Here is a 13,955-nt window from a genome sequence, read left to right as displayed (position 1 = left end):
TTTATTTAAAAAAAAAAGAAAAGGGGGCATTATTTGCACAACGATGGCCATCATTGTTATGAAAGATGGATGTCATTTTTACGTAGTGTGAACCTAGCCATCCTCTGTAAATGTCCATACCAAAGAAATGTCCCGTATTAAAACAACTGAGGTGTATATATGATTCAAACAGGTTTGCTAAATGATAGTTGATTGAACTGTAAATTCAACATAACTATGCTGTGATACTCTTTATAATTTTGATTTCTAGATAAATCCTAATTAACCCCTTCCCCTATAGAATATTTTTGCCAAATTTTTAATTCACATTCAAAGAATCATAATTATTTTTTCCATATAATGAGCTATGTGAAAGCTTACTGTAGATGGAGCAAGGCTGGTTTCACACTGGCTAAACTTTTTGCAAAAACACCAAGGCATCTTTTTGAGCAAAGACGTCTATGGCCAGATGTAAGCTGGGAGTCAATGGAATTTTATGAAATGCCAGACTCACTTGGCTTTTCTTCCAATTTTTACCAGCATGGTCAAAGCTTGGTGTCCCCCCCCCCCCGGCAAACTGGTTGTTCTCTCCCTTAGAATTACATGGAATATAAAAAAAAAAAAAAAAAAAAAAAAACAGTCACACCTAAAGTAAAAAAAAAAAATAATGCAAGAAAACAGACAAGTTAATCTTTGGAAGTTTTTCTGGCTTTTTGTTTGGAGGCCAGAAGAAACACCATAAAAACTGTGTTTGGGTCCATCCCAATAGTTGTTTTTAACCCCTTAAGGACAGATAACTTTTTTGCACTTCCGTTTTTTTTTCCTCCTTGTGCTTAAAAGGCCATAGCACTTGCATTTTTTTTTATCTAGAAACCCACATGAGCCCTTATTTTTTGCGCCACTAATTGTACTTTGCAATGACAGACTGAATTTTTTCATTTAGTACACTGCCAAACCCCCCCCAAAAATTCAATGTGTGGTGAATTAATAAAAAAAAAACACGCATTTTGTTTACTTGGGGGGTATGTGTTTTTGCGCTGCTGGCCCTGGGGTAAAACTGACTTGTTATGTATGTTCCTCAAGTCTTCACAATTAAAATGATATGTAACATGTATAACTTTTATATTATGAGATGGCTTGTAAAGAATTCAAACCATTGTTAACAAATATATGTTCCTTAAAATCGCTCCATTCCCAGGCTTATAGCGCTTTTATCCTTTGGTCTATGGGACTGTGTGAGGTGTAATTTTTTGCGCCATCAAAAAATTTGATGCGATCAAAAAATGCACAAATTTGCAAAAAAATAAATAAATTGCGCTTACGCCGTTTACTGTGCTAAATCAGGAATGTGATTAATTAATATTTTGGGCAATTACACATGCTGCGATACCAAACATGTTTATTTATTTATTTTTATTTATAACATGGGAAAAGGGGGGGGGGGATTCAAACTTTTATTAGGGGAGGTTGCAGCAGACACGGAGATTGCTTCTCCAGGACAACGTCCTAGGGGGGCAATCTACGCCACTATACCACCACCGATCAAGCTGCATAAGTAATCGGATGCGGCTGTCAACTTTGACAGCTGCATCTGATTACTTGATTAGCGGGCATGGCGATCGAAACATACCTGCTAATAGCCGCTGTCCCGGGCTACATGTGGAACCCTGGACAACGGCAATTCAGAGCGGGGTCGCCGCGCGACCCCCCTCTGAACTCCACAAGGCAGCCACAAGGCGTAAATATACGTCCTGTGTCGTTAGGGGTTAACCCCTTAAGGACCGGTCTGATTTTCATTTTTGCTTGCATTTCTTCACCCACAGACCCACATGAGCCCTTTTGTATTGCACCTGCGAAGACAGACTTATTTTTACCATAAAGTATGCTGGAAACTGGAAAAAAAATTGCATTGAAATTGAAATAACAAAGTAATTTGGTTTTTTTTGAGGGGGGGAGTTTCGTGTTTACGCCATTCTTTCCATAGTAAAACTGACATGTTATATATGTTCCTCAAGTCAGTATGATTACAACAATATGTAATTTATACAACTTTTATTGTTACTGACTGCTTTTAAAAAATCAAAACCTTTTTTGCTTTGGTCTATGGGACTGAGTGATCTGTACTTTCTATTGGTACCTTGTTTGCATACATGTGACTTTTTAATCACACTTTATTACAATTTTTCTGTATTTGATGTGACAAAAAAATTCAGCAATTTTGCAGTTTGGCAGGGTTTTTTTGCGCTTACACCCTTTACTGTGCAAGATCACTAATGTAATAAATTAATAGTTAAGGTGATTACGCACACGGCCATACCAAAAATGTTTATTTTAAATTTATTTTTATTTATAAAATGGGAAAGGGGGGTGATTCAAACTTGTATTAGGGGAAGGGGGTTTAAAATATTAAAAACACTTTTTTAAAACTTATACATTAATTATAAGTCCCCCTGGGGGACTTCTAATACAACTGCAATGTTTTCTCATAGAGATCAGTGTAGTATGTGTCATACAGCACTGATCGATGCTGCATCCCAGATCTATGTAACACCGAGCGGGGATCAGCATCAGTGCAACGCTGAGGTAACATGATTGCATCGCATTGCAGTGGGATCTCTGCCCACAAGACACTGGGGACTAAAGCATTTTAAGTGCAGCTGTAAGTCAGGCCACGCCTGCTAATAGCCACGCGACCCCTCTCTGAATCCCCCCACCCACAGACGTTCACATTCTGATGCGGGAAGGGGTGAAAGACCCTCTTCGTTTTGTCATAACACATGCAATACAGAAAAGAAAAATCTGGTCTGAAATTGGAACAAAAAAACAGCAGCTCTGCAATTATGAGGCTATGTTCACACAGCATTTTTTCAGCTCTGTTTAAAATGATGTCTGTCATTTTAAGTCTAAAATAACAGACGTCATTTAGCAGCCTGGCCTCCCCTTGACTGCTGTTGGTACATTATTCTAGTTTGGGTTACTTATTGGCCTTTGGAAGTGGCTCAATTGAAAAGTCGATTGAATTTAATAGTAAAAACGGAGAAAGGACGTCGACAAAAGAAAAACTGTGTGTAAACAACTAATAAAAAATGTCCACTGTTTGCAAAAGACGTACGAAAAGAATTGTCATGATCATTATTTTGACGTCCGCGGTGATAACAACCGTTATTCAGACTTCCGGTTCCGGCGCGTATGGGATGGCAGCAGCAGTGTGAGTGAGCTCCTCCCCCTTCTGCTCATAATATCGCGGGGAACCAGTTATACACCTCCCCATAAGCCCTCCTTCATTTACCTCACAGCTCTGTCACAGGGACACCTAAGATGGCGCAGACACGAGGTGCTGCTGCTGAGGCACACACAGAGGAAACACATACCTCACAAACCCCAGTGCCGGACCTCTGTGACACCATAATACCAGGACTAAATATGTCTTGCAAGGCACTGGCAATTCAAGTGTCCAAAATGATATTAAATGACATAAAATCCTCTCTTGAGGCCACTATAGTTTCCTCCCTAGCAACCATACAGGGAGATATAGCAACGCATACCTCACAGATTACTGAACTTCAGGACAGAGTCAGCCTGTTAGAAGATGAAATACATTCTACAAAAATAAAACTACAACAGAATATGAATGTCACAGCTTCATTGCAAACAAAGACTGATGATCTAGAGAACCGCTCTAGGCGCAACAATTTACGTATTATAGGTTTAACTGAATCCATTCCAGCCATGCAATTACATGCTATATGTTCTCTAGAAATTCCCCAAGCCTTGGGTATCCCAGGTCACATTACTGTGGAAAGAGCTCACCGTGTGGGACCCCCACCAGCGAAACAAAAGCAAGATGCAAATAAAAAGAACAGAAACCCAGACAAGTGATTGTCAAGTATCTGAATTATAACGATAAAAACAACATTTTACAAAGCTTTAAAAAATCTACAGTTGATGTTGCAATTCGTGGCCACAAAATCCTTATGTTTAATGACTACTCCGCAGCAGTGTTCAAAAACGTAAAGCTTTCGCACACATTTGCTCAACATTGGTGAAAAATCAAATACGATTTGCTCTTCTTTATCCTGCCATACTGAAAGTTTTCAAATCGGATGGTTCAGCCTCTCTTTACAGTTTTCCTGAGGAAGCCATTTCTTCCCTTAGATGTAAAGGGTCTCACTCCACCTATTCAAGACAAGCACAAGAGACTACGTTTGGATAGTCTTACTGACACGGTAGAAAAAATGGAATGATTGTGAACTCCATCTCTATTCTGTTGGACGCTATGCTGCTCATTAAAACTGAGTATTTTTTCCTCTATTTAGTCCTATATATGTTGACTTAATGCTATATTAGGGACACCTTGTTACTACATTATTATTTTCTTTAGTCTAGGTAGTAATGCATTTGGTGGTGTGTGTGTCTGTGTGTGTGTGTATGTATGTATGTATTTATATATGTATGTGTATGTGTGTGTGTATGTATGTGTATGTGTGTATATATATATATATATTGTGGGAGGATTTGCTCAGTAGAGTGCAGGATTGCAGTGTGAACAGCAGTCAACAGGCTCAAACGAATGAAGTCCAAGTACAGGCTTTGCCTGCGTTTATTATCCAATACAAGAAAACAAATAAACAGCCTTGGCTTTAGGCAGAACACAAAATAAACTCTGCTTGTCCAGCACTAACTAAACAGAAGACGGCCCTGTCTATACGCTACGACTCGCTGCAGTCGCACGAACATAACACATTATATACAGTCCAGTGTTTTACCTTGGTCAGGTATATGGCTTCTCCTGAGGCTGCAGCCTTCCAGCTCACTCAGCTGCACCCAGCCTCACTCTGTCCATGGCTCTACAACACTTTATGAAGCTGCTGATGATCCAGCCCGAGCACCTGTGGCGTCTGATGCCAAACAATATCTGGAGTGGAGGAAGTGGAATGGACAGCCCCACTACCAAGCCTGCCATCCATTCCTAAAAACCCGGCCCAAACACACTTTATCAATACATCCCCAGCAACTACCTTTGCTGGAGATCACACCACATCCCTGGTTTTTCCATGTCTCAGATAGTGAGACATGAACTTCCCTCAGTCCTAGTAGGTGTAATAGCTGAATACAGGTGAAACATAGCGACCATCCAGGATTAACCCCTTCAGTGTCTCACATACCCTCCCCCTCTGTTCGAACCTGTGGGGGCGAACACCTTTAGCCAACAAACAGTGGGTTCTAGACAATGCATCAGCATTCCCTTGTAGTTTACCAGCCCTGTGCTCTACGGTAAACTTAAAGTTCTGCAGTGTGAGAAACCACCTTGTTACCCGTGCATTTCTCTCTTTAGTCTGGCTCATCCAGGTGAGAGGGGAATGGTCTGTTACCAACCTGAAGTGTCGACCCAGCAGGTAATATCTCAAGGACTCTAGCGCCCATTTTATCGCCAGACACTCACGTTCAACGATGCTGTAATTTCTCTCTGCGGGTGTAAGCTTCCTACTAAGATAGGTGACTGGGTGCTCCTCACCCCCAACCTCTTGGGACAGGACAGCCCCTAAACCCACATCGGAAGCATCTGTCTGTACCACAAACATTTTGGTGAAGTCGGGAGTAATTAGGACTGGTTCTCTGCAGAGGACTGACTTCAACTTTTGGAACGCCCGCTCAGCCTCTTCACTCCACTTTACCATAATGGATCTACTTCCCTTGGTTAGATCTGTCAGGGGAGCTGCAATGGTGGCAAAGTTAGGGATGAATCTGCGGTAGTAGCCCACAATACCTAAAAAAGCTCTCACCTGCTTCTTAGTGACTGGCTGGGGCCAGGTTTGGATTGCCTCTACTTTATTAACTTGGGGCTTTATGACACCTCTTCCTATAATGTACCCTAGGTAACGTGCCTCCTCCAAACCCAACGCACACTTTTTAGGGTTGGCCGTCAACCCTGCAGCCCTGAGGGAATCAATTACAGCCTGTACCTTTGCCAAGTGACTTTCCCAATCATCACTAAAAATAATGATGTCGTCTAGATATGCAGACGCATATCTACGGTGAGGTTTCAAGACAACATCCATCAATCTTTGGAAAGTGGCAGGAGCCCCATGTAGCCCAAAGGGAAGACAGACATACTGAAAAAGACCATCAGGGGTAACAAAAGCAGTCTTCTCTTTGGCACTGTCAGTGAGTGGTACCTGCCAATACCCTTTAGTCAAGTCTAATGTAGAGAAAAACCTAGCATGTCCCAGTCTCTCTATCAGTTCATCAACCCGTGGCATCGGGTAAGAGTCAAACTTTGAGACCTCATTCAGCTTTCTGAAGTCATTGCAGAACCTCAGTGTACCATCTGGTTTAGGAATCAGGACAATGGGACTTGACCAATCACTCTTTGACTCTTCAATAACCCCAAGATCCAACATTTTTCGGACCTCCTCTGATATGGCTTGTCTACGAGCCTCGGGTACTCTGTACGGTTTCAAATGGACCCGTACCTGTGGCTCAGTGACAATGTCGTGTTTGATTACTGATGTACGCCCAGGGACTTCCGAAAACACATCACTGTTTCTAAGCACAAACTCTTTTGTTTCCTGCATTTGCACCTTAGACAGGGTCTCTGAGATACGCACCTCGGGTTCCTTCTCACTAGGGGTGTTCACCCCAGACTTTACTGAAACACCCCTATTTAGCACACCCACAGCTGAAAGAGATTCCCTATCTTTCCAGGGTTTGAGCAAGTTCACATGGTATATCTGCTCAGGCTTTCTCCTGCCAGGCTGGTACACTTTGTAATTAACCTCCCCCACTCTCTCAATTACCTCATAGGGCCCTTGCCACTTAGCCAGAAACTTACTTTCTACAGTGGGTACCAATACCAACACTCTGTCACCCGGGTTAAAGGTCCTGACTTTAGCTGCCCTGTTATAGACCCGACTCTGTGCCTCTTGTGCCTGCTCTAAGTGTTCCTTTACTAAGGGCATGACCGCTGCTATTCTGTCCTGCATCAGGGTAATGTGCTCTATGACACTTTTGTAGGGGGTGTGTTCATTTTCCCAGGTTTCTTTGGCGATGTCAAGAAGGCCGCGTGGGTGTCTACCATACACTAGTTTGAACGGGGAAAACCCTGTGGAAGACTGAGGTACCTCACGGATTGCAAACATCAAATATGGTAACAAACAATCCCAGTCCTTCCCATCCTTGCTGACCACCCTTTTTAACATGCCCTTCAAGGTTTTGTTAAATCTCTCCACCAGGCCATCAGTCTGGGGATGATACACTGATGTACGTAGATGCTTAATTTTTAGTAGCTTACACATCTCCTTCATGATCTTTGACATAAATGGCGTCCCCTGGTCCGTGAGGATCTCCTTGGGTATGCCTGTACGGGAAAACATATGGAATAGCTCCCTGGCAATAAGTTTCGAGGAGGTGTTTCGCAAGGGTACAGCCTCAGGATACCGTGTGGCATAGTCTAACACAACCAATATATATTGATGTCCCCTAGCAGACTTCACTACTGGGCCCACTAGATCCATAGCGATCCTGTCAAAAGGTACTTCTATAATCGGTAGGGGTACCAAAGGGCTCCTAAAATGAGACATGGGGGCAGTTAGCTGACACACAGGACATGAGCCACAGTATCTTTTAACATCCTCATGTACACCGGGCCAATAGAACCTTTGTAAGACCCGTTCTCTGGTCTTTTCACACCCCAGGTGACCACCTAGCACATGTTTATGAGCCAGCTCTAAGACTACACGGCGATATGGTTGGGGTACAACTAGCTGTTCCATCTCCTCCCCTCTTACCTTATCTACTCTGTACAGTAGGTCATTGTTAGTAGCCATGTAAGGGTATTCCTTATTTGCCCCTGGGACTTGAGATACACCATTTATCCATTTTACATTTTCCCGGGCCCTCAGTAATGTGGGATCACTAAGTTGAGCGGTCCCAAAATTGTCACGTGATACCTCTAGTTCTGGCATGTCCAGAACTTCCTCCTCATTCTGAGTGTCACCAGCCAGTACAGCTAGGGGAAGACTGTCATCTCCACTTGGGGTCACCCCTACAGCTGGTACCTCAGTATCTGGGTCATATGGTTCGGGGGTTACTCCCTGACACACATTATTACCATCAACATTAATATTTTCAGCAGACCATGTGTGCCTTCCCCTCCACAGGTCCCAAAATAACGGAAAGTCCCTTCCAAGTATCACCTTATGTATAAGAGATTTAACAACCCCCACTTCATGTGTAGTTGTACCACAAGGTGTGTCTACGCAAATAACAGCAGTGGGGTATTCCCGAGTGTCCCCATGTATGCATAGTACCCCAACTTTCCTTCCACTGTAGGCCCCCGAATTGACCAAAGTTCCATGCACTAGTGTCACAAGACTTCCAGAGTCCAGCAGAGCCGGGACGGGATATCCCCCAATGCACACGGTGCACATCTGTGGCTCAGTCTCGGTTATAGTCTCTGCGGCCAGAACGGGGTGTGCATATAGGGAGACACGTCTGGAGGCGGTGCAGTCCATGGGCTCGGTGGTAAGGGGACAGTGAGCGGCTATGTGACCCCAGTCATGGCACCGCCAACATTGTATGCGGCCTTGGTCTCGAGACCCACGTTGTGGCCCAACCGCAGACTCACCCTCTGAGCCACCTCCCTTTACAACTCGACTCCCACCGGCAGTAAATGGAGCAGTCTTACCAGTTCCTTTGGCCGACTTGGTCTCCTTGGCACTGCTCCGGCTGGTAGAGGTCTGTAGCAGCTCCTCTGTGGCACGATACCTCTCCACTAAGTTCACCAGCTGGTCTGCATCAGTAGGGCCGGCTTGTCCAACCCATCGCTGTATCCTAGGCGGCAAGGAACGGTTGAACTTATCCAGGACAACCCTCTCGACCACCTGGGCTGGAGTACACTTTTCTGGCTGTAGCCACTTTGTCACTAGGTGGATCAGGTCATGCATCTGGGACCGTGGGGGTAGGCTTTCTGAGAAAGTCCAGGCGTGCACTCGGCCTGCACGCACCTGCATGGTTACCCCCAGCCGAGCAAGGATCTCTGCCTTTAGCTTGGTGTAGTCCCGAGAGTCCAGCTCATTCAGGTCATAGTAGGCCTTTTGTGATTCACCTGTGAGGAAAGGCGCCACTACATCTGCCCACTGGTCCACGGGTAGCCTTTCACGCGCAGCAACTCTCTCATAGATGGTGAGATATGCTTCTATGTCATCTGTAGGAGTCATCTTTTGCAGCGCAGCTTGCACTGTGGCCCTCACGGACGGTTGCACTCCTCGGGCCCCTTGCAGATTTGTGTTTTGCCCCTCAGCAGTTGCAGTCCGCTGTGAAGTTACTGCATCTCTCAGTGCAGCCACTTGTTCCATCAGTAGACGATTCGTCTCCTGCTGTTGTACATTAGCCTGGGCCTGTATTTGCTGCTGCTGCTGCAGAGCCTGAGCCTGTGCTTGCTGCTGCTGCTGCATGGCCTGAGCCGGTGCTTGCTGCTGCTGCTGCATGGCCTAAGCCTGTGCTTGCTGCTGCTGCTGCATGGCCTGAATGATTGCTTTAGTCTCCTCTCGCTGTTGGAGATTAGTTTCTTTTTGCTGCAGATTAGTTTCTTTTTGCTGCAGATTGGCTTGGATCATTTGTTTGACCAGGTCTTCCATTGCAGTAGTCTTTTTATGCAGTTCACCTGCAGCTTTCACCCAGGACATACACAGGTCACAAAATGAGTCTTTATAGTGTGTCTCTCTTTAAGACTGCGTTTTTTTTTTTTTTCACTGCCCGCATCCTCCACCATATGTGGGAGGATTTGCTCAGTAGAGTGCAGGATTGCAGTGTGAACAGCAGTCAACAGGCTCAAACGAATGAAGTCCAAGTACAGGCTTTGCCTGCGTTTATTATCCAATACAAGAAAACAAATAAACAGCCTTGGCTTTAGGCAGAACACAAAATAAACTCTGCTTGTCCAGCACTAACTAAACAGAAGACGGCCCTGTCTATACGCTACGACTCGCTGCAGTCGCACGAACATAACACATTATATACAGTCCAGTGTTTTACCTTGGTCAGGTATATGGCTTCTCCTGAGGCTGCAGCCTTCCAGCTCACTCAGCTGCACCCAGCCTCACTCTGTCCATGGCTCTACAACACTTTATGAAGCTGCTGATGATCCAGCCCGAGCACCTGTGGCGTCTGATGCCAAACAATATCTGGAGTGGAGGAAGTGGAATGGACAGCCCCACTACCAAGCCTGCCATCCATTCCTAAAAACCCGGCCCAAACACACTTTATCAATACATCCCCAGCAACTACCTTTGCTGGAGATCACACCACATCCCTGGTTTTTCCATGTCTCAGATAGTGAGACATGAACTTCCCTCAGTCCTAGTAGGTGTAATAGCTGAATACAGGTGAAACATAGCGACCATCCAGGATTAACCCCTTCAGTGTCTCACAATATATATATATATATATATATATATGTGTGTGTGTGTGTGTGTGTGTGTGTGTATGTATATTTGTGTGTACAGTATGTATATGTATGTGTATGTATTATTCCACCTTGTATGGTTTTAGGTTTAAGTACAACTCCATTAAGTACTTATCATTATATACTGGCTCTCCCTTTTATTTTATTTCATTTATTTGCTTCCCTGTGACAACTCACACATTTCTCAGGAGGGTAGGGATGTGTATGTCTTTAATTTTAATATATACTCATTTAGTGGAGCGGAGGTTGATGTGACCTCTCCACTAGTTATTTCTTTCTCTTTATTTCTTCTCCATAATGCGGAGTTTGCGAATGCTCCGAACATTGGACAATACGAAAAAAGTGAAGTCCACATCTCACTTTATTCGCTTAGTTCATATTGTTAACTGTTTTATTCTTAGGTATATCACCTTGAGTTTGTCTGAAAATGCTACATGCTATCCTCTTTTTCTGCCTGAAAGGGTTACCCACTATGTTATTGTGCTTCCAGGGTCTCTTCTTAACACCTCCTCTTCTATTAATATTGTATGAAATTAATCACTTGGAATGTTAAGGGACTACATTCCCCATCTAAGAAGACTTCTATACTGAAACACCTTAAGAGATATAAGGGCCGATATAGTATCATTCAAGAAACACATTTAACTGAATCAGATTATTTCAGACTCAAACGTTTTTGGGTGGGTGCTGTTTATGGTTCACCAGCTATTAAGCGTAAAGGCGGGGTAGTTATTCTTACACATAAAAATTTAGCCTGTACGGTATTATCTCAATATCAAGATGATGAAGGCAGGATATGTCATCTTCCTATTGACACAATATAGCATATATAACATTTATGGTCCCAACACTCAGAGACCTGATTTTTTAAAAAAATTGGAAAACCTCATTCTGCAAGATGACAATAATCTTAAAATAGTTGGTGGAGATCTAAATACTGTTCTTAATACAACTGAAGATAAAAAAAGAACTAAGACCCCTACTGTATATACTTCATCAGATAATATTTTATCCAACTTCCTTAATTCTACCTCCCTATCTGATTCTTAGCGTCATCTACACCCAGATGGTAGAGAATACTCTTTTTACTCTCACTCCCAAATGGCCTGGTCAAGAATAGACTACTGTTTAGTGTCACCAGGCTCTCTTGGCAAAGTAGAAGACTCTGAAATACATGATATAGTAATTTCGGATCACTCCCCTGTCAGTTTACAATTAAGAGATATTTTTCAGAAGGGATCAGATATTATTTGGAGATTTCCTTCTCATTTAGCTAGTGATGAATCATTTATCAAACTATTAAAAAAATGGTGGTCAGACTTTTATTCTAACAATGCTCAACATACACAATCCCCAATACTTTTCTGGGAGACTTCAAAAGCAGTCCTAAGGGGCCAAATAATTTCTTATGTGGCTGCCCTGGAACGTGAAGCACGTAAAAACTATCTTCAACTTTCCCAAGATCTGCGCTCTACATACACTCTTTTCCTGTCTTCCCCTACAGATGACAATAAATCTAAATGGACAGCAGCTAGATAAGCTTTCGAAATTGCACAGGAAAAACTCAATGCTATATATAGAGATCAATACATATCCCGTTTATTCCGCTATGGTAATAAATCAGGGAAAATGTTAGCTAACCTTGCTAAAGGACGTAGACCTACTACACATATCCCTGCTCTCAAAGATACAGCAGGTAATAAACAAAAAGATCCTAAAGTCATATCACAACTTTTACAACAATTTTACCGCTCACTATATTCCAAAGATAGGCTTGATCTAGCTGCTGGTAAGAACTTTCTAGAGTCATTAACTCTACCTTCTCTTGATACCCCTTCTCTTGATTCTCTCAACGCCCCAGTCACATTGGAGGAAATTACTGCCATTATCTCTACACTTAAAAATAACAAAGCTCCAGGCCTTGACGGCTATAGTGCGGAATTTTATAAATCTATGTCTTCTGTTATCTCTCCCACCCTTCTTTCTTCTTTTCAAACTATTCTGACTGACCATCACATGCTCCCCTCGGGAGATACTGCATATATCAAAATACTACATAAACAGGGGAAGGATCCGACATCTCCTAATTCGTACAGGCCAATCTCTTTAACCCCTTGCCTCTAAAGCCTGTTTTGGCCTTAATGACCAGGCTCATTTTTCAAAATCTGACCTGTCTCACTTTATGCGCTTATAGCTCAGTGATGCTGTAACGTATGCTAGCGATTCTGAGATTGTTTTTTCGTCACATATGGCACTTTATATTAGTAGCAAAATTTGGTCACTACTTTGTGTATTTTTTGTGAAAAACATCAAAATATCATGAAAAATTTGAAAATTTTGCATTTTATGAACTTCTGAAATTCTCTGCTTCTAAAAAAGCAAGTCATAGCACATAAATTAGTTGCTAAATCACATTACCAATATGTCCTCTTTATTCTGGCATAATTTTGGAAACATATTTTACTTTTTTAGGGTGTTACTGGGCTTAGAAATTTATTAGCAAATTATCACATTTTGTGAAAATTTCCAAAACTGATTTTTTTTAGGGACCAGTTCTTTTTTTAAATGGATTTAGAAGGCTTGTATACTGGAAACCCCCATAAGTGACCCCATTTTGGAAACTAGACACCTTAAAGAATTAATCTAGGGGGATAATGAGCATTTTAACCCTACAGGGGCTGGAGGAAAGTATTCACAATTAGGCCGTAAAAAAATCGAAAATTTAAATTTTCAAATAATATAAACGTTTAGATTAAAGTTTCTCATTTTCAAAAGGAACATGAGAAAAAAAGCATGCCAAAATTTGTAACGCAGGTTTTCCTGAATACAACGGTACCCCATATGTGGGCGTAAACCACTGTATGGGCACACAGCAGGGCTCAGAAGGAAGGGAGCGACAATTGGCTTTTTTAATGCAGATTTTGCTGAAGAAGTTTCTGAGCGCCAGGTGCGTTTGCAGAGCCCCTGTAGTGTCCGCAGAATAGAATCCCCCCAAAAGTCACCCCATTTTCGAAACTACACCCCTCAAAGAATTCATCTTTGGGTAGGATGAGCACTTTGACCCCACAGGTATTAGAGGAAAGTATTCAGAATTAGACAGTAAAAAGGAAAAACACGAAATTTTCCAATAATATGTTTGTTTAGTTTGAAATTTCTCAATTTCACGAGGAACAAGAGAAAAAAAGTACCCCAAAATTTGTAACGCAGGTTCTCCTGAATACAACGGTACCCCATATGTGGGCGTAAACCACTGTATGGCCACACAGCTGGGCTCAGAAGGGAAGGAGCGCCTATTAGCTTTTTCAATGCAGATTTTTCTGAAGAAGTTTCTGAGCGCCAGGTGCGTTTGCAGCTCCCCTGTAGTGTCCGCAGACGAGAAACCCCCCATAAGTCACCCCATTTTGGAAAGTACACCCCTCAAGGAATTCATCTTTGGGTGTGTTGACCATTTTGACCCCACAGGTATTAGAGGAAAGTATTCAAAATAAGACAGTAAAATTGAAAAACTAGA

The sequence above is a fragment of the Dendropsophus ebraccatus genome, chromosome 1 (assembly GCF_027789765.1).
Source record: "Dendropsophus ebraccatus isolate aDenEbr1 chromosome 1, aDenEbr1.pat, whole genome shotgun sequence".
NCBI classification, from domain to species: Eukaryota; Metazoa; Chordata; class Amphibia; order Anura; family Hylidae; genus Dendropsophus; species Dendropsophus ebraccatus.
The sequence above is the reverse complement of the archived record's forward strand: the minus strand, read 5'-3'. Positions refer to the sequence as shown.